Source organism: Fundulus heteroclitus, unplaced genomic scaffold (assembly GCF_011125445.2).
Source record: "Fundulus heteroclitus isolate FHET01 unplaced genomic scaffold, MU-UCD_Fhet_4.1 scaffold_330, whole genome shotgun sequence".
Lineage (NCBI taxonomy): Eukaryota > Metazoa > Chordata > Actinopteri > Cyprinodontiformes > Fundulidae > Fundulus > Fundulus heteroclitus.
In genome coordinates this window covers 981-27,635 of record NW_023396740.1, presented here as the reverse complement: position 1 = coordinate 27,635, position 26,655 = coordinate 981, and the positions used below count along the sequence as shown (strand labels likewise).

The window sequence follows — 26,655 nt, the reverse complement described above, 5'->3', positions numbered from 1 at the left end:
AAATAGCACTATTATTATTTGGAATCCTAATTAGTCTAAACAAAATGTAGCAGTTGTTTAGGCGGCATCTAGCGTTTTTATGCACCTGCTATTTATGCCTGCCTGAACTGCCTCAAAGGGTCAACAATCAATAAAAGCAACAAAAACAACGAAATATGGTAAAAAGGAAACCCTCACCTTTTCTTTTTCAGACGGCTGTGGCTAAGAATCTGAATTTTTAATAGCCTACAGTCTTTGCTTTTCCATCTTTCCAGCAGTCTTCAGAACTCCTGCCTGGCACAGAATATTTAGTTTTATAAGAGATTAGGTTTTTGCTGATAAATGTATTATACTTCAGAATTAGATGCTATTTTGAGATGCTTATGTTGGTTACTTACATTTCGAGAGACAGCAGGCTCAATTTGTGGCAGCGGCATCTGACACCGGCACTTCCTGTGGCATGCTGTGATTTGTGGCATGCGGAGTGGCATGCGGAGTGGCATGCGGTGTGGCATGCGGTGTGGCATGCGGTGTGGCATGCGGTGGCATGCGGTGTGGCATGCGGTGTGGCATGCGGTGTGGCATGAGGTGTGGCATGCGGTGTGGCATGCGGTGTGGCATGCTGTGGCATGCGGTGTGGCATGCTGTGTGGCATGCTGTGGCATGCGGTGTGGCATGCTGTGTGCCATGCGGTGTGGCATGCGGTGTGGCATGCTGTGTGGAACTGCTGTTTCTGTTTTTACGCAAACTGTTTGTTACAGACGTCTGTTACACTATAGCTACTTGTAAATAATCATATTTTTATTGCATTATTTCCAATAAAAGCTGAACCTCCACCAAGTCCTGGCACTTCTTGTGGCAGCAGGAGTGGCAATTGCGGTGGTGGCTGCAGGACTTTCACTGGTATGCACTTACCAAGAAGATGTCACGGCTGTTGCTGCATTCCTGTTGCTGTGTGTGGGCAAATGAATTGTTAGCTACCCGTTACTCTAACTACTTCCAAATAACCATGTTTTATTCATATTATTTCCAATAAAACCTTGTTTAATTACCGCCAGCTTTGTGGCAGCTGCAGTGGCATACATCCGCCACAAGGTGTCACTAATCCGGCATGCAACCTGCCGCCCTTCTGCGAAAATGCTTAGATTTCCGGGTTATTTAATACCTACTATATATTTACATTCAATTATTCATGTATTAAATTCACATAATTTAACAAACATTTTCAAGCAATTTAATACAAAAATTACAAGGTTACTGTATGTGTGGTTTAACTCGTGATTAGAGAAACAAATGTGGTGATATAAATACATCACTTGAAAACACACTGGCACACTGTGGCCATTAGGTGCCACAAAGATGCCACGATAAGTCCATAGGATGGCAGGATGCCACCAACATGCCAAACCCGTTGTAAAAGCCTCCGACGTTTTTTCACATTTTTGTAACGTGTACATGTGTGTAACGTCCAAGCTTAACTTTCATCCTTTTTTGTGTCAAAAGAAATGCTGGTGCAAGTGAAATATAAGGGAGTCCAGAAATGGGTTCGACTTTCAGTGATAGATGACTGCTGTGATTACTTGAAATTCATTCAAGAAGGTAAGTTTATTGCTAATTTGTTAGTTTGGCAACCACCATTAGCTTATGTATGATTATTTTTGTTATCTGAAATGTCTTTCTGTGACATGGTGGCTGGCGGCAGGGTGGTGGTATTTTGTTAACTGGTGGAGGTTCAACAACTTTACTGGTCTTTTTATGTTGTGGCCAGACAACCATGCCGCATTGTTACAGCACATAGCACCGCTCAGCACTGTTTAGTTTTCCTTGTCTGCCTGGAAAAGTTTCTCCAATCAATGCTTTTGGGTTTTTTACTTGTCTGCAAAGCGGGGCGTATGTTTTCCTTTAGCTCTTCTCTTAAGACTTCCAGAAGCAGCCCTGCACAAGCAATGATCTGCGTCTCAGTGTGCTGCTGCTGGAACAAGTGTGGGACTTTAGCCATATGTGGGTTGGTCAGGGGGAAATCCCCTTAAAACAGGGTTGTTCCAAAAAGTAATGGGATACCATCGAGCGCGTCCCCGCAGAGCTAAGAACAGCAGCAGCAGGAGGAGGACAGCGGGAGCGAGCACAGTCCGCTGTTTCTAGTGTCTTTGTCGGGGGTTTAGTTCTTAAAATCAAACAGTATTAACACCAGTAAAATAGTTGTATTTGGATTACGTTACAGGTGTGTATCGTTTACCCTTTTCTTCCTCTTCTCCGCTCAGTTTCAGGTGTTTGTCTTCACAAATTACTGCAAATTAAACAGGGCTATATTAGTAAAAATCCACTTTAGATGATTTATCTGCACTACTAAGCTTGCTTAGCTTTATAACCATTCTGTCACCTAATTGTAGGCTTAGATGGATGTTGATAGAGTTAAGTTTAAATACCTACATTAGGATTTGCGACCTGCACCATAGGATACAAGCCTTTGGACTGGTCTGTTGATAACGAATGATCTGATTTACTCAGTCCATCCAGGTCTGGGTACAGATTTGAAACATCCTTGGGAGCATTTAAAGGCTTATACGGTGGTGGTCTGTCTTTTTCAGTTGTGACCATAGTTTGCGTTACAAAAGTAGTGTTCTGGCAGGTTCTTTTTTGTTTAGAGCCTAAAATTATAGGAGACCAAGTAGGTGATGAAGTAGGGCTTTGACGCGCCGCTCTATCGGCCACCCCACTCCCTCCTGCTGGTCGGGGCTGTCTCTGTTCACGCGGTTGCGTTTCATTATCTTCATGGCGCACGGACATTACAGTTGTGTGACGGTCTGCTTTATTTTTTGCTCGTGCAACCTGCCTTTTTTGTGCTTGATTTAACCAACACTGCGCAATTTCAAGCTCTTTTAGTTTTTTCTGTTTTTGTTTTCCTGTTTTTGCACTAGCGCTTGTTTGTAGCCGACACACGTTTTCCCATTTATTCACTTTCAACACACCATCTACATTAAACTTTTTCTTCCACTTTTCCAAGTATTTTAAATTACTTGGATCAATCTGATACATAAACTTTTCATCCCCTTTGGGATTTCCCTTTATACTTTGTCCTGAACCCATCCTATTTTACTTTTGCGTTGTGTTTATATAATTTCCAGGACCTTCATCCTTTTTTATGTACCTTCCAGGGCTTAAACCTGCTTTTCAGGACTTTAACCTGAGTTTTTTCTTATGTACCTTCCAGGACTTTAACCTGAGATTCCCTAACTTTTGCAACGGACTTAAACCGTTTTGCTACCTTTTCAGGACTTTAACCTGGTTTTCCTTAACTTCTGCGATGGACTTAAACCGGCAGCTTCGAGGGACTCAAACCTCTCGAAATAACTTTTCGGGGAACTTTTAATCACCCGTAACAAGAGACTTAAACCCTGAACGACGGACTTTAACGGTTGTTTAAAACTTACTAAAAGGGACTTAAACCCTGAACGACGGACTTTAACCAGCCGCTTTAATAACTTACTTGGTTTGTTTGGCTTTCTCAAAAGGAGTTAACCTATGACGCTGGCCCAGTGAGGAAATTACCTCCCGGGACTTTCAATTCAATTCAATTTTATTTATATAGCGCCAAATCATGAAACATGTCATCTCAAGGCACTTTACAAAATCAAGTTCAATCATATTATACAGATTGGGTCAGATTATACAGATTGGTCAAAAATGTCCTATATAAGGAAACCAGTTGATTGCATCAAAGTCCCGACAAGCAGCATTCACTCCTGGGGAACCGTAGAGCCACAGGGAGAGTCATCTGCATTGTCCATGGCTTTGCTGCAATCCCTCATACTGAGCAAGCATGAAGCGACAGTGGGAAGAAAAACTCCCCATTAACGGGAAGGAAAACCTCCGGCAGAACCAGTATGAACGGTCATCTGCCTCGACCCACTGGGGTTACAGAAGACAGAGCAGAGACACAACAAGAGAGACAAAAAGCACAGAAGCACACATTGATCTAGTAATCTGTTCTACATTAGATGGTAATAGAGGGTGAGCCGTCTTCTCTGGATAATGTCACAGTTAACAGAACGCCAGACCAGGTGTACCTACTATGAAGAAAAAGAGAGAGAGCAAAAAGTTAAAAGCTGAAATGACAACAGTCATTTCAATGTAATACAATGCAAAACTGGAGAACAGTAGACTGGAGAACAGTAGAAATCAGTAGAGTGAGAAAATTAGACCCTGATGTCCTCCAGTAGTCTAAGCCTATCACAGCACAACTATAGAGATAGCTCAGGTTAACATGAGCCACTCTAACTATAAGCTTTGTCAAAAAGGAAAGTTTTAAGATTAGTCTTAAAAATAGATAGGGTGTCTGCCTCACGGACCAAAACTGGGAGTTGGTTCCACAGGAGAGGAGCCTGATAGCTGAAGGATCTGCCTCCCATTCTACTTTTAGAGACTCTAGGAACCACCAGTAGACCTGCAGTCTGAGAGCGAAGTGCTCTGTTAGGAATATACGGGATAATCAGAGCTCTGATATATGATGGAGCTTGATTATTAAGGGCTTTATACGTTAGAAGAAGAATTTTAAATTCTATTCTTGATTTAACAGGAAGCCAGTGAAGGGAAGCTAAAATTGGAGAAATATGATCCCTCTTGTTGATTTTCATCAGAACTCTTGCCGCAGCATTTTGGATCAGCGGAAGACTTAAAACTGCATTTTGTGGACTTCCTGATAGTAAAGAATTACAATAGTCCAGCCTTGAAGTAACAAATGCATGGACTAGTTTTTCAGCATCACCCCTGGACAGAATGTTTCTAATTTTGGCGATATTCCTGAGGAGAAAAAAGGAAACTCTGGAAACCTGTTTAATATGGGATTTAAATGACATGTCTTGGTCGAAAACAACACCAAGATTTTTAACTTTATTACCAGAGGCCAAGTTGTCACCCGTTCTGGCCCCTGGCAGGCATTTAACTATGGTCCCTGGTGTCTCTAGTGCCACATTTCTGACTATTGAGCTCCCAATCACCAGGATCGGCTTCTCAGCGGGTGTGTCGCTGAGTGGGCGACACACCCGTGGCCAAGAGAGCAAACCGTGAAACACGAGGAGTTCCCAAGCGTGATGTGCAGCAACAGAAAATGTTTTAAAAGTGCTTATGTGTTAGAAACAGATGTTACAGCAAAGAGATTAAAGATAAAAGTGAGAGAATCTGGAGCAACAAACCGTTGCTCACGCAGTGAAAACAGGAAGTGACACAATACGCCTTACCGCAAACAGGAAGTGACGTCAGCCAGTGCAGTCTGTACAGTCTTTCAACAGGTTCTTGACTCAGATCTCCAGTGGTTTTCAGCGTGTTGCTCCTCTCGTCAGCGAGTCGATATGTTGGGATCCGGCTCACGGCACCAGCTGATAAAGTTAAGTTTAAATAATCCTTTTATTCTGGAAAGAAAACCAACACAAACGCAAGTTTTTACTCTTCACAGAGAAAGAGGCAGAGGGCCAGAAACGTGAGGCCGTTTTCATCACAGTCTCAGCTCCACCTGCGCCGGACTGCCTCTGTCTTTCTGCTTTTATTGTCACACATCAAATGGGGGTCAGGAGGATTTAATCACAGTCTTGAGTTTACAACATGGGGGTTGGAAAACAAAGAAGGGAGCAAGTTTCATTGCGGGTAATGATCAAATCACCAGCTTCATGCACAGTTGGATAAAGGAGACATTCCTTATCTGGGAAAACCATTTGCTCTCCCTTATCTAAGGTTAAAAACAACAGAACCTTCCTGAAAGCAAACTCTTAAAACAAACCAAATGCCCGTAGCTTGATAAAAATAAAATGATTATGTAGCCCCTGGTTAAAAACCATGCACTTAAGGCCTTTAATATTTACAAAATATTTACAAGGTTGGTTATGCAAGAAAGAAAAAAGGGATAAGTGAGCAATGTGTATGATTGTTTTTATATATTTTTAATCCAAGGGATTATCTACATAAGGGAAGATGTTACTGTAGTAACATGAGAAATGATAAGAAAAAACAGAAAGCCAAAACTTTTCTGTAGATAACTTGTGTATTTACATGAGTGTATTGTTGTTTGATTAAGAATCTAATTTGTGTAAAGACTGTATTGAGTATCCTATCTATGAAAGTAGCTTAGGTTAACGAGGGACAAGTGAACTCAACAGAGAAAAAAAAAACGGGACAAGGGGATGATGGGAGGAAGAAGAACGAAGGACGCGGGAGAGAGAAGAAGAGAGAGGTTAATGGAGATCGCTGATAAAGTTTGCAGAAGTTGAGGTGGGAGACGGAACTGGATTTTTTCGGACGTGTTGTGAACAAGTATTCCTGCACACGGTTTATGGGATATCTGCTCAAGTATTAAGCAGAGAGAAAAAAAAACCCTCGGAGGAAAACTGCGGCTGATCGACGGAGAACTGCGGCTGATTTGAAGTGGCGAGAGGACCGAGGCGGCCAGGATTTCAGTGCGACGGGGGAGTAATCCTGCGAATAGGGTGGCGGAGTTCTGAAAGAAAATTGGACTCGCGAAGCATCCTTGACGAGGAGGACGTCGGCTGAGCGAGCAGGTTTGATTCGGTTTGTTGTTTAACCGGGGAGAAGAGGATTGTCTGAGCTACGTCACATCCTAGCTTCATCAGGCCTGCACCGAAAAACTTGAATCGGTAATGGACAGAGTGTGTGTGTGAGAGTATGGGCCCATGTGTGATATTGTGTTTTAGAACTGTAAATGTTGGATAAATGTATGGAGTTCTATTGGTAAAAAAAAAAAAAACGGAATTCTGGTTAAAGTAACACAACTGTTAAAAAGTAAGTTTTTTTTTTTTAAAAACACAAAGGGGAAGTGAGTGGAACATAAGGTATTGAAAAGAAAAAGTGCCTTATCGGCTTTATTTTGTTCAGGGAAACAGTAATGACCTTGCTCTATGTTTAAGTTTTCATTCTTTTGGGGAGTTGAGGAGCTAAGGTTTTATTTTTCCAAAGTTCCTATTAAAATAAACTGTTCCGGTAGCTGGTTGTCTGGAGTTATTTATATTACATAAAAGGAGTGTAGGGTAATTGAACCAGTAAGGAATTACTCAAAATTGGTAAACCTGCGTGGTAACTACCAGAACTTAACGAACCCAAATAGCCACCCCACCAGTGAGTTTAAGTTCTTGTCCCAGTTACTAGCGGACAGAGCAGTGGGGTGCTACAATTATATTTACATTTTTGTAACAGATGTAACTCAAAAACCTATTAAAAATGGCAAGCGTTTTGTCATATTTACTTGTTTTTACAGGAGTTATTTATTTATTTATTGTGAAAAATGTAAGAGCAGACAGTAATGTGCATAGTACAAAAAATATCCCTGAATAGCCAAAATAATTTAACTTGCCAAAACATTATTATGGCTTTTCTTACAACAATTGAAATGTGATTTTGGCATAAACCTAGGGCAGATAAATCAAGTGTGATCACATATTGGCTTAAAGCATACAAGTCTCAGCATAGAAATAGTTATTGGTTTGGATTGTTTGGAGGCAATGGTATTTCAAGTTATGCCCTTTCATGACTTGTATTGGGATGAAATCTGCTCAAATTGAAAACATGTTTATTCATTATTAGCTATAAATTGGCAGGTTACGATGAGTATTTTTTTCCAGTTCATGCCAAATTCAACTTGACAAGTGGAGTCTGTGTAGAGCTGAAAGAGTCCTCTGAAGTCGATGTGGATGCTGATATTTTTGTTGACCTGCTGAGGTCTTCTACAGTATCTTTCAAAGTGGTCACTGAGCACACTGGTAAGAAAAAAAAACATTTTAAACATTGATGAATGTTCCCTCCAGGGCATTTTTCTGTAAAATATAAATTTGGGCTGGGCGGTATGGCAAGATTTTCATATCACAGTTTTTCTACTGCCAATATCGGTTTTATGGTATTTATCTTTTTTTCTCCCAATATATAAAGGTTTCACAGCCAGAAATTCCAGCGCTCACCCTCGCTCTGCAAGCTGGATTCTCGTGAGATTTGGAGTTTTCCAAACTCACAAAAATCCATTTTGTCAGGCTAGGAGATTAAAAATAATATTGGCAAAGTGCATAAATCAGTAAAATTATATATTTGTGGTGAAAACAAAAAAAATTCCTATATTTTGTACATAGGCTCCTGTTGACGAGAGTGAGGTAACTGATGCTTCCTTTTGTTCTGAAGATTTGTCGTCTTCGAGCTCAGCAAGCTCATCCTCTACAGTGATTACAGAGAACACCAAAGCACAAAGACGACTGATTGAAGGACCACCTGACAGTAAGATGGCCAAATATGTGAGTCGGGTCAATGTAGCAATTGGAATATTTAATCCATTTTCAAAATTCATAGCAGGGTGACATTTGAAATCTGTTTCAGATTGTCAGATTGGGGGAAGATGTATTGAAAGAGTGCAACAAGACCAAAAGTCTCTCTGATCCAACTAGAAAGAAACTTGTCAACATTTTAGTGGCTGACATGATTCAAAGTCATGGGTATGTAACCACTAATTTTAAGTTAACTTATTAAAAATATAAAAATATAGTTTCTATTACCTCGGGTTTGACACTTGTGTGAAATAGCATTTTTATTTCACTGTTGTGTAGGAGGGTCCCTTCTGTCAGTGTCCGCATTACCTATGCCCTGGGAATTGTCACCCTCTTCCCTATTTTGAAAGATAATGCCTCACCAACTGGCTATGTGAGTATATACATATATACAGGGGTTGGACAATGAAACTGAAACACCTCTCATTTTAGTGTGAGAGGTTTCATGGCTAAATTGGACCAGCCTGGTGGCCAATCTTCATTAACTGCACATTGAACCAATAAGAGCAGAGTGTGAAGGTCCAATTAGCAGGGTAAGAGCACAGTTTTGCTCAAGATATTGCAATGCACACAACATTATGGGTGACATACCAGAGTTCAAAAGAGGACAAATTGTTGGTGCACGTCTTGCTGGCACATCTGTGACCAAGACAGCAAGTCTTTGTGATGCATCAAGAGCCATGGTATCCAGGGTAATGTCAACATACCACCAAGAAGGATGAACCACATCCAACAGGATTAACTGTGGACGCAAGAAGAAGCTGTCTGAAAGGGATGTCTGCATGCTAACCCGGATTGTATCCAAAAAACATAAAACCACAACTCCCCAAATCACGGCAGAATTAAATGTGCACCTCAACTCTCCTGTTTCCACCAAAACTGTCCGTCGGGAGCTCCACAGGGTCAATATACATGGCCGGGCTGCTATAGCCAAACCTTTGGTCACTCATGCCAATGCCAAACGTTGGTTTCAATTGTGCAAGGAGCGCAAATCTTGGGCTGTGGACAATTTGAAACATGTACTGTTCTCTGATGAGTTCACCTTTACTGTTTTCCCCACATCCGGGAGAGTTATGGTGTGGAGAAGCCCCAAAGAAGCGTAGCACCCAGACTGTTGCATGCCCAGAGTGAAGCATGGGGGTGGATCAGTGATGGTTTGGGCTGCCTTATCATGGCATTCCCTTGATTCCATTCTTGTGCTAGATGGGCGCGTCAATGCCAAGGACTACCGAACCATTATGGAGGACCATGTGCATCCAATGGTTCAAACATTGTATCCTGAAGGAGGTGCCGTGTATCAGGATGACAATGCACCAATACACACAGCAAGACTGGTGAAAGATTGGTTTGATGAACATGAAAGTGAAGTTGAACATCTCCCATGGCCTGCACAGTCACCAGATCTAAATATTATTGAGCCACTTTGGGGTGTTTTGGAGGAGCGAGTCAGGAAACATTTTCCTCCACCAGCATCACGTCGTGACCTGGCCACTATCCTGCAAGAAGAATGACTTAAAATCCCTCTGACCACTGTGCAGGACTTGTATATGTCATTCCCAAGACGGATTGACGCTGTATTGGCCGCAAAAGGAGGCCCTACACCATACTGATAAATTATTGTGGTCTAAAACCAGGTGTTTCAGTTTCATTGTCCAACCCCTGTATATTTATTTTTTATAGCAGGAACCTTGAAGATTCTCCTATTTGGGTGTGGCACATTTGTATGTCTTGGTGTGTAGAGCTGTAAAGTCCTGGTCGATTTATTGGGCGAACCCCGCCTCTCGCCCGTTGAAGCTGGAAATAGACACCAGCACCCCTCGCGTGACGGAAGATGGATGGATGAATTGTTTACAATTTTTTCATCGTTCATCAAGTACAATACTTTGTTTTCATTATCTATGCAGATTTTAATTATTTCCTTTTATATTTCCAACCCCATTACTGAGGAGAAAAAAATGGTTTCAAAAATTAAGCGGTTATAATAACTGCCATCAGTTTTAATTACTATAGTTTGAGAATGCAGATCATATCTGGGGCCCTTTTCCGCCCTGTATTCGCGTGTGTCATCGATTTTCATAACATCTGTGTCATCTGATTCTGCAGTTTTAAGAGCGTGTCTTACCACTTGTTCTATCGCAACCCGTAGCTGGTCTCGTTTGTGTCCCTCTAACCTACTTTTTCCATGTATCGGTCTTGCGTCACAGCTTACCTGTCCCCCACATAACTCCATACCAGGCACCTGCACCGAAGGGTCTGATGAAGTCACCACACTCCTGGCCTTGGATAACAGTTCTGCACTATCACCACACAGATTGTTTTGCATAACAGCGGCTGCACCAGAAGCAGAGATGTCTGGAATAACAGGAGTTGTATACTTACCTTCTTGTTTGAAAGAAGATGATTCCCTTACCCCCTGCAGATTTTCACTCTCTTGTTGTTTGTCGAGGCCTGAGAAGCATATGCTGAAATAATGTTCAGTTAGTTTTATCAAGCCTGCTATTTTGATTTCCTCTTTTTGGCATTTTTCTCTAGCAAACTCACCAGCATCAGCCGTTTTTACTTGTGCTTGGGCTAGTCTATTTTTTAACATTTGCAAATAGTAAGTGCACATTTGGGCTTCTGGTGGAGGTCCTTCTGTATCACCAAAAACCCCGTCTCCCCTCATTTTTTCACACCACTCCTCAAATTGTTTTAAATGGTTTTCAGCATCTTTGTGTGGAAAGCTTGCCATTATGCTCCCTTTTCCTGCCTCCAGCAGTGTTCCTAAAGAACACCCCTGGAGCTCATCTTCTACCTGATTCTCAGCCATTCCAGCACTCACACGTCTTGGCCAACCTGCTGGGACAGCTTCCTGTCCCCGGTCCAATGAGAGCTTATTTTTTATCTCTCAGACACCAAAACTTATTATGTTCCTATATGCCTTATTATAGTGTTTTTACACGGCAGTTTCAATGAGCCAGTGTACTCAGGATGAGCAGGTTATATGTCACCTGAACAGGTGCAGCCTTACCCTTCACTTCCACAGCTCAATGTCAATAACGTGTCTCACACACCCGCACACACACACTCACACTTTCTGGCCAAGCTTTAGTTAACTCTGTACGTACTCTTTCTTCGGTCTTGCTGGTTGTGTGTGCGTCCAGCTCACGGGTTTATTCCGGTCTTCCTGTTTCTAAAACAGGTCACGGTTTCTTATAAAAAGATATCTTGAACTCACTGGCTTATTTTCTTTATTCGTCTGTAATTGGGGTTTTAACAGAGTCACCCTCCGTCAAACTTCCGCATTCACACCATTGTGTATTTGCCTGGTCTTGTTCTCAATCTCATACGCGCTCGTTTTTCGAAAAGGCAGCTTTTATATTTCCGTGAAGACGAAAGATTTTTTGTTAGTCCCCGCGAAAGATAAGGGGCTCTAAACCCGCATTTCTAGGCTACACGATGTTTTAGAAGCCATGCGTAATGGCGTGCCTGTCAGAATGGCCGCTTTTATGCTAGACACAGAGGAAGACGTATCCCCCCCGTGCCCAACAAGGGACCTCTAAACCCAATATTCTCAAGGTTCACAGTGTTTTCAGAGACCTGGTCAGGGTCTCCCGGACTTTCACCGCTGTGACCGCACGCAAATCCCAAGTTCTTATCGACACGTTTGCAAACAATTATCCTCAAACACTTCTCTGCCTTTAGGAATACAAAAATCGGCCCTTCCAGGAAGAAAAAGACACTAGGAGATGAATGAAATCTCTTTACCTTATTGTGCGGCCGCAGGCTGTGTGTTTTTCTTCCGGAATGACGTCCTGGCCGAAAAACGGAAGGTGGTACGCCGCCTTTTGGGTCCGGGTGCAAACACCAATTTGTTATTGTTTCACCGTGTCCCGTCTACGGTGAAACACCTTCATTGGACCCAGCTCGTTTTACCCAGTCAGGCGACCCCCACTTACTTATTACCTTGAATGTAGGACGCATAAAACAGACAAGTATGCTTTTAGTTATATTTTATCTACATAAAGACAGAGAAACAGTTACAGTCACACCAGCGCTGATGGGCTCCTGATCGGCAGGAAGCCTCGATTGCTCATCACATAAACATTATATAAGTATCTAGGTACACACCCATACAAGGGCGGTACACATCCAAACTGTGACATCAGCAGGGAAACTGTCACCTCCGGGGTGGTATCTGATAGATATGTGCCAATCTTTTGGGTCAGTGCCATCTCAGTGTGCCATGCAGTTCTGGGATGAACAGCTCGTTCCACTTGACCTCGTTGATATCCTAACAGAATTGTGCGATCACAACCCAATGGATGGCATAAATATCTAACTTTTTCAGCCCACATGGTTAGTGTTGTGAAGCTAAATGAACATGCTCTTCATATGTTACTAGTAAAGGATTAAATTAATAAAAATTTTATAACGCTCATTATCTTATTCCTAGGCGGGGACAAGCATGACAACATTACTTGCCAGAGTTGGATCTCCACAGCCCTTCCTCTTTTGTGTGGGAGAAAAGAAGAGCACTATCCAGAGGTTTTACATCTGTAATGATCTGGCTTGGAGGTGAATCCGGAGTTCAGCCAAAACACAGCTATATTGTTTACTGATTTATTGATGGGAGGATGAGGAGTGGTAAAACAGACAGGCTAACAGAACAAAATCCAAACGGTAGGTAAGGCAAACATCCAGGCAGCACTTGACAGGGGGCAGGCGGACAGAACTGGGCAAAACAGACAGAACAGGGTAAATTAAACAGAACCAAGGTGCTGGGAGCTCTTACCAGGAACCAGAATACAAACAGGGAAGCGGAGGAACTGAATGCGAGCAAGACATGAGAGACGAACCGACAAGTAGCTGAGCAGGGGGTGAGGTTTAAATAAACGGACAAACAGTTGAACGGAGTGAAAAGTAATTAACCAAAGGTGGAAGCAATTATGGAACTAAAAGGAGCTGGTGAATAAACCAAAATCCAAGAAAAACAAATCACAGAACAAAAATCATAACTAATACAGAAAACAGATAACGAAAATAATCAACAGGCTAAACAGAACTCCAGAACCTAAAACACAAATAAACCAAAAGACAGAAAAAAGCTAACTTAACCAAATCATAAACAGTAACCAAGACAGAAGTAGCTGAGCAGGGGGTGAGGTTTAAATAAACGGACAAACAGTTGAACGGAGTGAAAAGTAATTAACCAAAGGTGGAAACAATTATGGAACTAAAAGGAGCTGGTGAATAAACCAAAATCCAAGAAAAACAAATCACAGAACAAAAATCATAACTAATACAGAAAACAGATAACGAAAATAATCAACAGGCTAAACAGAACTCCAGAACCTAAAACACAAATAAACCAAAAGACAGAAAAAAGCTAACTTAACCAAATCATAAACAGTAACCAAGACAGAATATTACAACATCATCCTGGATCACAAGCCTATTCAACTGCAATTGTTGCTTTCGACAAACTGTTTAAGGCACACTTTGTGTTTTCTGTGTCTTACGATGCAACCCTCCTCAACTTCTACACGTTCCTCCAAACAACGGTTTATGGCATTGACGTGGCCACAGCAAAGGAGAGCCCCAGAGTCAAAGAAATCAGAGTGAGGATTAACAACATTTGATGTTAACCTGTTATGTTTGTAAGGTTCAGCTCAGAAATTGTTCAGGCCTCTTCCAGCATTTAAAGTTTAGTCATGCTTTGTATCCAGGGAGAAAACTACATTTGAGATGTGGGGAACGTTGATGTTCATCTGTTTTTTACACATATTCTGGGTTCAAGAAACACTTGCTGAAAGCACATGGAGACACATTTGCCACCGAATTCATTAATGTGGACAATGTTATTGATGGGGTTGAGACAGCTGATGTCTATGCTAATGATCCATTGAATAACTCTCCTGTTGGTCAACAAAATCTTCCTAAAAAAAGACAGTTAATGGACATATGCAGCTCTGTTATTGCCCAAGTTCAAGCAGCTGGAGTTTCAGAAAGCACTGTGCAGTCTTTAACTTGTTCAATGGAGGAGGTTGTTAATGATGTTCATGTTCAAGCACAGGATGCTGTTCTTAAATGTCTCTCATCAGAGGGGAATGAACAGACCTTAAACAAAGTCAAAAAGTGTTTTGAGAACTTAGAAAATCCATTTGCGCACCTTAATACAGAAACAAAGAGACAAAGATATTTTGAAAAAAAAAAGGAAAATCGTTGAACCAATAGAGTATGTTCTTGGTGTACGTTATGATACACGCTTTGATAAAACCACAGGTATATACAGTCAGGTTCCTGTCAATGACAAATTTATGTACCTATTTAAGGAACTCTTGAGTCATTGTTCACCAACCAAGAACTCAGTAGCTGCTTTCAGCAAGGGAAGAGTCATGAAGATGGGATATATAGAAACATCAATGATTCCTATTTCAGAAGTGATTCGTTATTTTCACAGCAAAAACATGCACTCCAAATACAGCTGTATTACGATGATTTTGAGACAGCAAATCCATTGGGACCTGTTAAAGATTGGGTTTACCGGCCTGCTGTTACATGTCTATTGAAAACCCATCTTACCCCAGTTCCGGATTTGGCCGCAAGTGAGAAAACATTAATCAAGAGGTAGAACAGTTTTAATGCATATTTAATTCATGGAAATTAAATATGGAGACAGAGTATACATTTACCAATCAAGATGATTTCCCCGCACGGTCGAGAAGTCTGTCTGAAGTAAGTTTTGAACAAAGACTCTTTTTATCAACTTTAAAACTCCTCCTGCTCGCTCAAGGGGGAGGAGGACTGACCCCCTCTCCTTCTGACCACCCCTTCGGCAATAAAACTCCCTGTTATTCTACCCAGCAACAGAGAGGGGAGACACCCACACTAAGATATATTTTTTAATTCTCAACAACTCCCTCTGTTTTGATCAATAGATCAAACCAATAACTAGGCTAAACTAAGGTTATGTCTTAAAACCCTTAGACAAAATGTAAATGGTAATATGTAATATTGTAACCCACTGACCCCTCTGTTGGCGACTTATGAAATCAAATTAAGTTCAAATGTACCCCTTAAATGTAAAATAACCCAAGTATAAGCTAATAAGCTACTAAACCTATCTGAATCTCTAACCTACTAGAATTAAGAAAAGTAAGCACCTTTATCCGAGAGGTGCAAGGCTGAGATAAATGTGCAACTACCAGAAACTGTTATATGATCTAAAAATGATTTTAAGAGTCCTAACCTAGATTAACAAGATATCTTTTTAGAAATTAATATAACCTATGAAAGCACTACACTCAGATCAAACCACAGAATAAAAAACAGATTATCATGCAATGCAAAACCAAGATTCTGACAGTACTAGCATTTAACATCCAAGGAATATGTAACTCATATGGGAATTACAGTGATTACAAAATTCTTTTTTTTTTTTTTTTACACAATGCATTCAGTTGTTGTCATGAGAGATGTCTTCTCCTCGCCCTTAAAGAAGATGGTTTAAAGAGTCAGTGTTCCAACCACAATCTCCACACAGCTGTATATGAATCATTTTATTAAAAATAAAAAACAGAAACAAAATAAAAATCTCCAGCACCCTCGTCAGCGATGGCAATCGCGGCGTCGAGCTGTTCCGGTGATCTTTCCTTGAACCTCCTGTTGGCTGGTACACACGGCTCTGGAATCCTGATGGGCCCCTGATCTCTGGCCCACCACATTTGTCTGTCGATGACCTTAGCGCGCACTCCTTGAGGTCGGGGGTCGGTGGACTCCCCCTTCCATTCCTGGACTCTCCTAAATGTATGTCTCCAATACAACCTGAAACTTACACAACAATCTTTTAGATATCAAATGTTGTGTGCTACCTGTAATTCCCGGGAGCCGACTTCGGTCCCGAAAAGCTCCTTTCAGTCATATGGAATCATATCCTGTAATGAAATTAACTGACCACTCCCATAAGAAACAGACATCAAAGCTTTTTCACCCCATTTTCAATTTTGTTTGTGCACAGAATTTTAGCCAATTGTGTTTAGAATTATCCCCATTAATCCTTACCACCTTCCATTGTTCCATCTTCATCCTATTGGAAACCTATTTTATAAATGTAATAGTTAATGAGACACTGTATCGCAATTTCTCTTTCCTTACACTGGGCCTCTGAATGTACTGTAAGAAAATGCAGCAACCACACACATACATTAATCTCTGGTGAGAATCCCCTTGTCTGCAAAATCAAAAATTTGTTAATGCGGTTTTGAAATCAAAGTGCAGTTATCCTGTAAGAATGTCAGAATGTTCTTTGGATTAAAGATTAAAGATTACCATACATCACATCACTCCACATAAAACCTTTCAGCACTCCAAATCTAATAGTATGTCACCACTCTATTAAATTCTGTACCCTTTACTCCATACTCAGATGTCCATGCTGCGAAAAAAGTTCCTATTTTTAATCTGAGAGGAAAAGCAAACCCCCATCAGGTCATCTCATAAAATGTAGTCCCCTTGCAATGAATTCCTCTTAGTTTACCATCAATAGATTCCATCCTCATGTCAAAAAGTCCTGCATCCACCCTTATCTCCTTTTCCATTCTGTGTAGTTTTTTATTTTATCCTAATTCCCCCCATGGAACAAAAATTATGTTTTTACAAAAACTTAACTGCAAGTGCTTAGCTGTGTTAAAGTATGAAAAACACTGCCCTATATCGTGAATTCAAATCAAAACATAATGCAATTTCATCATACCATAGATCTGCAAGAAGTCCTCCAAAAGTTGTGTAAGATCAGTGTACCCATTGAAATGATGACTTTAAACTGATTTGCTTACAGCAATTCCCACCCCTGTGGATTGTCTGCCCATAGAAGATATGGTAAAATACACCTGCTGCTGTTTAATTATAAGCAATACAGTCCTGGATATAATAGAATTAAAACTCATGTATAAAAGGAACATATCAGTTACATAGCAAAAAATTTAATAGAAATTAGAATATTTTTCTAAACCGCAAACCTGTATGCTGGGATACGCTCAATTCGGCTGCCTTAAGATGTTTTACCGACTTCTGATCCATTTGCTCAAAAAATAAAAAATATGAGGACACATGTCATCCAACATCACATTCCATTAAATTTGTTCAGTAGCATATGGCGAAAAATAACTGTCTGTTTTACCTTAAAGATGTTTGATACCAAGCTGTGGCACCTGAGATGGACTCGGACTGACATGCAACAGATTCAGGCAGACATGAGATCGGAGTTGAGACGTCATATTCAAGGCTTTCATGTGTGACACTCCACATTTCTTCCCCAGTGTTGCAGGAGCTGATCACTGTAATGTCTCTGCGAGCAACTCAGTGACAAAGTCCCCTTTTCACAACTCAGTCTGATGAAACAGGTGGCTCCAATGTGCGCAAAAATTCATACAGTCACTTCCCTTGACAGTTTGGGATCTGCGCTGTTCATGAGGCTGGCCACTTCTCCAGGGTGAGGAAACATTGTTCATGGGAGCGTTATCCCCTTGCTGGGGTACTGACCTTCTGGAGGTGAGGTCGTATTGGGACTTCATGCCAGGACTTGCTTATGCGAAACAGTCCCTGGCCCAGTGTCCAGAGTGACCACAGTTAAAGCAGATGTCTTTAGATGTTCGAAAAGTTCTGACATGTCCACCTCGGCTATTTGGTCTTCTGGTCCTTCCACCATGTCTGCGCTGACTGCTACACTGCCATCCGGGTCCATGCGCAGGAACAACAAGTCTGGAATCAAATGAAGAATAAAAAAGCGGAGGAGGCGGCCCCCCTCCTTGAATGAAATTAGACTGTGGTGGAACCGTCAGGGTCTGAGCACCACATGATACACCCGCAGAGACATTTCTTTGTGCCATCTCCTGCTTTCTCTTGCTCACTTTCCGCTTTGCTTCTAGTAACTGTAATTTAAGTAATTGAAGTTGCAAGTCCTCTAAGTCTCGCTTCCACTTTCTGTCCTCCCTTTGAGCCACATGCAAATAGTCTATCAAACGGGTTTTCCAGCGAGCATACGAACACCCAGGCATCTCAGGATTTTGTGTCATAAGTATAGAAACTAAAGAAGGAACCCCATCCAAAACTGCCCCTCTAAATAATTTACCCAGATTGGAGCAATTTATTGTAGGATCCACACCTGTGTGTTTGATCCATTTCTCTGCAGCTTGAGTTATGTAATCTGCAGGACGCTGTTGTGGGTCCCAGTCAAATTCAGGAAGCTCTACTGATGTGGATAATGGAAAGTGCTGTGTAATTGCAACTTCCAAGGAAGAAATTACTGAAGACAATAAAGTTTCATCAGGCATGTGGGATGTTTGATCAACATTTTCGATGACAGCTATTACAGACGCATACACAGAAAGTTTTAAAATGGCTCTAAAATCACCGAGAGCCAGTTGTAAGCCTTGGTTAAATTTTGTAATTCAACCAACCATGATTGACCACCAGCACTGATGCTGGGGAGTCTATTCACCAGAAGTTGCACATCCCCAAGTGAACAAGTAGAAAATTCCTCTGTTCTTAAATTACTGTGTGACAAGGGCATCTGCTTTTTGGTAGGAATTTGAAAATGTGGATACATTTACTGAATATTATGGGGACCGTCCTGTGATTATCCCGTAATATTTCCCGTTTCTACTAATTCCTGCCGATCTGTAATCACAGTATCTATAATAAAACCATGCAAACCGTTAACATTTGTCATAAATTCCTCAATTTTAGCTGCTTCATTTGAGGATGACTTCAAAACTGACTCATGACTAAATGCAGGGTTAACAAAATCTGTCAAATCAGCCGCAATATCCTTTTGCCCACACTATTAAGGTACAATTTAACCTTAACTTTTAACTCTTTTTGTTCTGCTTACTCGTGTTTTCCCAGGCCTGCAAATGAGCAAAAGCTGATAGGGTTTACTACTCTCTATTAATCAGCTAGATTGAAGTCTGACGGATCATATTTATTTATTATAACTAGGACTATCAAACAATGAAAACCTTTTAATCACATTTTAATCGTAAATTTTATTTTATGTCTGAAAGTGCATACATTCATTAGGCATTTTAAAATGCTATTTTGCAATAGATAACACTAGTTAAATTTACACTCTAACAGAAGGCATCTTCCCTTTTTTGTTTTTTTCCCAATTTATAATACCTCAAACAGATGTTTAATGTTCTCCCAAATTTTCAACAACTTTTCCAAATTTCTAACCTCTTTCTAACTTTTAGGCTACAGTTTAAAATAAAAATGTTCCCCTTAAGTTTTTTACCCATCACTTTTTACTTAACAAAATTAAATCTGCTCCACAGTCACTGCTCTTATCTTAAAGCCCATGCACATGGAGAAATTCACACCATCCTGGAGACATGCACACACACAGAAAACCCACACACAAACCCCCACTCTTTGCAGATCCGCAGGCCCCACCAGTTTCTCTTTTAGCACACTCACACAGCGTGGATCCCAATCACAACCGAGACATTCAAAATATTAGACAATACATAACAAAACATAACATTTCAGACAGCTAGCACATCACAGAAGGACCTCTTTGCCCTGTCCGTAGTTGACAGAACATTTCACTTATTTTAATACCTCCTTAGTCTAACTGTCGTGCTCAGAACCCAGTTCTGACGCTAGAGAACAATCCAATTGTCCTCCTGGGGCCACTTTTAATACATTTCTCTTGTATAGCAGCTCACCATTTAAAGGGGCTTGCTGTCCTAGCCTCAACTTAAAGATGTTACGTATCTTGGCAGTTCCTATCCTCTGCTTCTTTTTGAGTGTCCCTAATTCTCAAGAGGTAACGCACACCTCAGCCCTAATATAACACCAGTTTGACAGGCTGGTTTCCGTGTGGCCAGTCCCCGGACATTTTTTTTTTTTTGCCTTTATGTTATATATTTTTTATTTTGTTTTATTGTATTTTTCGACAGCCTCACCACTTACGGCTTCTTGGCTTTTAATCTATTTAAGTTTACATAGACATACACATAAATCCCATTCAGTCATTTCTCGGTTTCAACCTAAATTCCATTCAAACCTAGTTGTACAGTTCAGCCTTTGATATTTTGAGAAGAGAGTATCTTAAACCACAGCACCACTTAATTTAGCCTATACATCTAACATTTTGCCAATGGAGAAAAATCTCCTTAAATTTTTCCGGTCGACCGGTGGTGCTGCAGAATTAGTCCTCTTTTCGTGTCCAATTTTCAAATTCTTCTGCTCACGGCCAAAATCCGGGGGTCACGGCACCATGATTGGGTTTACCGGCCTGCTGTTACATGTCTATTGAAAACCCATCTTACCCCAGTTCCGGATTTGGCCGCAAGTGAGAAAACATTAATTAAGCGGTAGAACTGTTGAAATGCATATTTAATTCATGGAAATAAAATATGGAGACAGAGTATACATTTACCAATCAAGATGATTTCCCCGCGCGGTCAAGAAGTCTGTCTGAAGTAAGTTTTGAACAAAGACTCTTTTTATCAACTTTAAAACTCCTCCTGCTTGCTCAAGGGGGAGGAGGACTGACCCCCTCTCCTTCTGACAACCCCCTCAGCAATAAAACTCCCTGTTATTCTACCCAGAAACAGAGAGGGGAGACACCCCCACTAAGATATATATTTTAATTCTCAACAGACCCAAAAGGGGGTTCAAACAAATGTTGAAGCCGTCTGCTTCCCCGGGTTCGTTAATTCGTTGTGCAGGACTTTAAAAAATAACTCAGCCTTGACGCAGAATTTCAGTTTCACCTTTGCAAAGGGAGGAGATGATACACCTGCCGATTCCGGGCAACAACTCTCAACTCCCTCCCGCTCAGGCTGATTTTTATTAAAGTTAGAACATAGATTATACAGAGTCACACAATGAATGACGCACACATCCTATCGCTACCTTACTCCCTAATAACTATCTTCCCTTGTTGTTTTCTCCTGCTGCATGTGAACCAGAGTTTCTGTTCTTTCCCACTGCCTAGGACTGGCCTTGAAACGTTCTCCTGATACTTTTGCTCATACACAGAACCTATTCACATTCTCTTCTTCTGATTTACAGATGCGGCATTAAGGCAAATAAATTGCATATTAAAAGCATGTTAAACCTTCATAAATGTGTAATAAAAAAACGGTTCAAAGTTAATACGTTCCACAATTTCCCCTTTTGAAATGTTTTAAGAGTTCACCCATAAAGTATTGAATTAGAAAACCCCAAATTTGCTAGTTATGACTCATTTGGTAAATACTTGATTATACTATAATGACAATAAGCAGTGAAAGAAAAACACTTTTAAAAAAAACATATCTATATATGTATATTAGATGAGTTGGATAAAAGCAAAAGAAAATCCATCATATTAGGAACCTTATCTCAATGTCCTCAGACCAGAACCTCTTATCCGAATGCGTTTGACCCTCTGATAGCTCACTAATAACAGCTCTGACTTAAAACAATTAACATCCTAGGGGTTTAATAATAATCTTGATTACAAGTTAAACCTTACACATGCATCAGCCCAAACCTCTGGGGTCCTGTTTTTTAATGGTGGAGGATATGAGGCGGACTGTCAGTGAGCGGATGCAGGGAATTAAACAACAACCACATGTAATCAATATCGCTGCAAATACTGCAATAGAAATAAAAAGAGACATAATCAGACATTTCCACTTGCCAAACACTCCAGTCATCCATTTCTCAAGCGGATTAGAAATTCCCGAATGCTCGTGCATGGTTTCTGAGAGAGTGCGCAATCCTTCTAATGCTTTTGTTACTGAACCGTCCGGCGCTGTGTTGTTGGGGATAAATGTACAACACATATCTCCAAACATAGCACAAATATCCCCTTTTTCAGCTAGTAACATATCCAAAGCCATGCAATTTTGTACCGCCATCAGGGACGTTGGTCCCAACTGCTCAGCCAGTCCTTCTACTGCATCCCTGGTGAGGTTTGCCAATCTGAGCACGTTATAATAAATGTAATTGATATGATCTACGTTTTTGTTGGGAGTTATTGGAAAGATGGCCGCTATCAAGGGTATGTTTTCAAACTCCGCTGCTACTTTGTCTGCTAGTTTATGTTCATCGGGGACCCCTCGGGGGACGCCTATGGCATCCAAGTAGGTGGATGCCACCTTGTGTTGTTTCCTCTGTGGAAGTGTTGTCTTTCATAGCCTGCTGCACCTGCCTTTGAGAGCGCCGAGGTTCCTCTGCTGCTGCGCACTGGCTCCATTGGTACCAGGTGTTGCCTTGGTTCCACCTTGGTTCCGACCACTTTCTTTTGATGACTTTCAGGAGCACCCACTCTGGTTCTGCGCTGGTTTCGCTGCTCTCTCCTTCCACCACATTTGGGACCTGTTTGCTGAACGCTGAAACAAGACTGTGGAGAGCACTGTAATAACCCCGACGGGACATTGATGTTTCATTCATTGGTTGGCATGGTAACCTAGTGTGGGGGTCCTGGAAAAGGTCTTCCTGTGTGTAACTCATGTGGTGTCAGTCCCCATCTCTGAATTACAGAACTTCTGACCGACATCAGTGCTAATGGTAAAGCGTCAACCCAATCCATTTTTGTCTGTGCACAGATTCTTGCCAATTTGGTTTGAGCGTTTGATTTATTCCCCTGTGACTGAGGGTGATAGACTGTGCCAAAAGAGTGTTTCAGCCCCAACACACGTTCAACTTCCTGTAGCTCTTGATTTTTGAAATGTGTGCTATTGTCTGATCTTATTTTCATGGGAAAACCATGTCTTGGAATGTAATGATTAATTGAACATTTTACCACCGTTTTGCTGTCTTCTTTTCTGGTTGGCCATGCTTCTGGCCCTTCAAGGATCCACAAGGCTCCTAGGGAGTCCTAGGCCCGTCCGACTTAGTGCTCCTGCTGGGCCGCCACACCAGCAGCCACGGTCTTTTTTCTGGAGTCCGGGAACTCCGTGCGATGACGAGAGACAACTTGGAGGAGAAATTGCAGTTGCTCCTCATCCTGAGTTAGCCTTCGGTTTTACTCCTGGATGACGGAAACTCCTCGCTCTGCGTGGTCGTTGATGACCGCTATCCTCTGTACAAAGGCCGCGGCTGTCCGGAAGTCTTCCCGCTCCATCCAGGTAGCAGGATCGGTGTCGAGGAAGCCGTCTTCCAGGCGCAGCTTCTGGAAGAACCGGCGCGTGTTGGTTGATGCCATGTCTTGCAGTTGGAGTCCAGAGATGGCTTGGCTGGGCAGCTTGGACGCTTCGCTGGAAATTCATCTCCCACTGTGGTGTGAAGTGAGGTGATTGGACATTACAAGAGTGTTTCAAAGTTTAGCACTTGCCGATATGTCGTCGTTCTAATGTCAGCCGCCACGGGGCACTGAGGCTCAACTTCAAGGTTGAGGGAGGGGTAATGTTGTTGGAATTTAAAAAAATCACCAGGAGAGTTTTTTTGACTATTGCAACGAATTCTGGGGGTTGGACCTAAAAGAAATGAATTCCAAAATTTACCCCTCATTAAGGACCACCCTAGTCTTTACCCACCATGTCTGGGTTATCATCCATGGCTGTTTTCACTGAGGGGGGTACTCCCTTCAGAACTGCATCCCTGTACCAGTCCCTTTGGGTCCACCCTGATAGGGTGGGGTTTCACCCTATCAGGGTGGGGTTCAAGATTATCCAACAAATGCACTAAATGTGCAGTGTGTGTCCACGACTTCATGGGTGAAAAAACTTTGGAACACAATGCCACATTGGAATGTTTGTCTGCACAAGTACTGAAAATGAAATGCCTGTTTTTCAAAAAATTGTCAACATCATGGTCAATAACGATGAAGCATTTCTTTTGACTGCTAAAGTCACTACAGAGTTTTTGATGAGCACCTGAGTGCTTTCAAAATAGACATTGTGGAGGATGCGTTTGCTGTTATTTGTGTGTCGGTCCTGATATATTATCAGCCTTATGACAGACAGTTTTCAGCTGATAATAATGAAAAAACATATATTGTGCCCCTCTGCTGTTTATATGAGCTGTACATTGTTGAGGTCTTTGAAAGAGAACTGTTTAATAAAAAAGGTTAAACTTTGAATTTATGTGCATTGTTTGAAAATTTAGGGTTTTCCTATTATATTTGGTATTGAGATGCTTAGTAGTCCATTCTTTACCATTTAAAAAAACATATTTGGTTTTGGTATTGACACCACACTAGTGTTAATTTTAACATTATATGTTAACACAAACACTATTGTAATGTTAATACCACACCCAGTAGTGTTGGGTAATCAACAATGGCTGGTGTAAATTTAACACAAATGGGATGTTAGTCTATTAACACTTTAACAAATGGTTAATTATAACACAAGCTAGTGTGGACACATATAGACACTTTTTTGGTGTTAACGTTAACACTTGTAAATTAACACTGGCATTTTTGCTGTGGCCATAATAATGAAATTAATGAATTGTCTAGAAAGTAATAGCCTTGGAAGAAATGTATGTTTTGTTTAGTGTGTTAGTTTTTTTAGTGTGATGGACTCACTTAAACTATATAACTTAAAAATAAATGAATAATAATAATCTACTATCTATCTATCTATCTATCTATCTATCATATTATATATATATATTATTATATATATATATTAGGGCTGGACAAGTTAACGCGTTAATTTCGCGTTAATTCATTAGACTATTAACGGCGATATTTATTTTATCGCGCATTAACGCAGTGTTGCTCACATGCTTTCAGTCAGTGTCAGTCAGCAGGCGCGCTGACTGCAGCGCGCTGTCACGGCAGCACTATCCGCTCCCCCTCCCCTTCTCGTACATGGCTTAGAGGCGCCAGCCAATCAGCCGCAGGCTTCAGCCTGGCCCGCCCACTCAGTTCTCACACAAACAGCTAGAGAGACCACAGCCGCGAAAAACATGAACAGGGGAAGTAGCACCGTTTGGCTTTATTTTAATACCGTAAATGAAATCAAGCTGTATGTTTTTGTAAAAGCCGGTTCATTTCAGTGGAAACACAACAAATGTATCGCTAAGCACGTGAAAAAAACATAGAAAACGTCGAGCCCCAGAAACGGAGAGAGGAGACGAAACTTCTCTCATTGCCCGACAGACCCACAGACGTCTCTGACTGAGGCGTTTCAGTCCTCCAGGGAACATCCAGGTAGAATCAGTGGATGGGATGGATGGATGGATGTTACTGGAGCCCACACATAACATGTAATTAAGAGACCTTGAAAGAACCCAGTACATATATTAAAAAGTGTTATTTAAAAGATAAGATAACATTAGCTAATCCTTTTTTTATCCCACGACGGGGAAATTTATAGGATAAAGCACAGGCAGGGTGCAACACAACAACAGCCAAAATTACAATAAGGATTGAAATAATAAAAGAGGGGGATTAGCGAAAAAAAAAAACACTGAACATAACATTATTCTTATTATTAGTATTATTATTATTATTATTATTATTATTTAATTGTAATAATAAATCAAAAACCCAAAAGGTCAACAGTTTCATGATACATCAAGATTAGGGACTGGCTAATATACAGCAGGTCAAAAAAGGCCATATTTTGGCTGCAGTGCTTGCTGTTCTCTTATGAAGAAAAGATCAACTAGTGCACTAAATTCAATAGATGGGTTAAAATATCCAGTATAAAATAAGTGCTACAAATGTTACAACACTTTTGTTCATATGGCAGCAGAACATTAAAATAAAAGTGCTCTTTACACTACTTTTGAATTCATTCTTGGAGTTTGTAAATACAATGCGATTAATCGCGATTAATCAGGGCGATTAATCGCGATTAATATTTTAATCGTTGCCCAGCCCTAATATATATATATAGTTTGTCTGAATCGAAATGCCTAGAGGCCATTAATACAGCTATAGTTGACCATTACTATGGATAGGCTGGTATTATTATTGTTATTATCATCATTTTAATGTCAGAATAACAGACTTTCACTCCTGTTTCATTATAGATATATCCCAGTCAAGAGCAGAGCGGTCCAAGCAGCCACAACTAAAAATCTTCCCTCGAACCTGTCAAGAGGACAGAAGAAGATGCTTTTATAGACCAGTTCATTGTTATTGTTTTGATGCGGGTTTTTCGCGCATGTGCGCCGGATTGGTAGGCAAAAGGCGAACACAATGGCGGACGCAAACAGCGAAACTGACGAGTTCTCCACGTATTTTTCTTCTTTAGATAACGTATCACAAGATCGTTTTAAGAGTAAGTTGATGGTTGATGGTATCAGGTTGCCAGATCCACACAGCAAAAGCCTGAAGGGACCGAGCGAGTGTGTGAAATGCTGGCCAAGTGTCCGTACCGCGACATACAGCTGCCTTATACTTCGGTAAAGTTAGAAAGATATTCAC

General features: G+C 41.0%; 1 long non-coding RNA gene across 1 annotated transcript; it reads left to right on the top strand.

The window, feature by feature from the left end:
- The first annotated feature begins 698 nt into the window (after positions 1 to 698).
- On the top strand, positions 699 to 26,423 carry LOC118559656. The gene is made up of 3 exons (XR_004928944.1): positions 699 to 882; positions 1,483 to 1,578; positions 26,259 to 26,423. It is a non-coding gene; the product is annotated as an uncharacterized LOC118559656 (long non-coding RNA).
- The last annotated feature ends 232 nt before the right edge of the window (positions 26,424 to 26,655 follow it).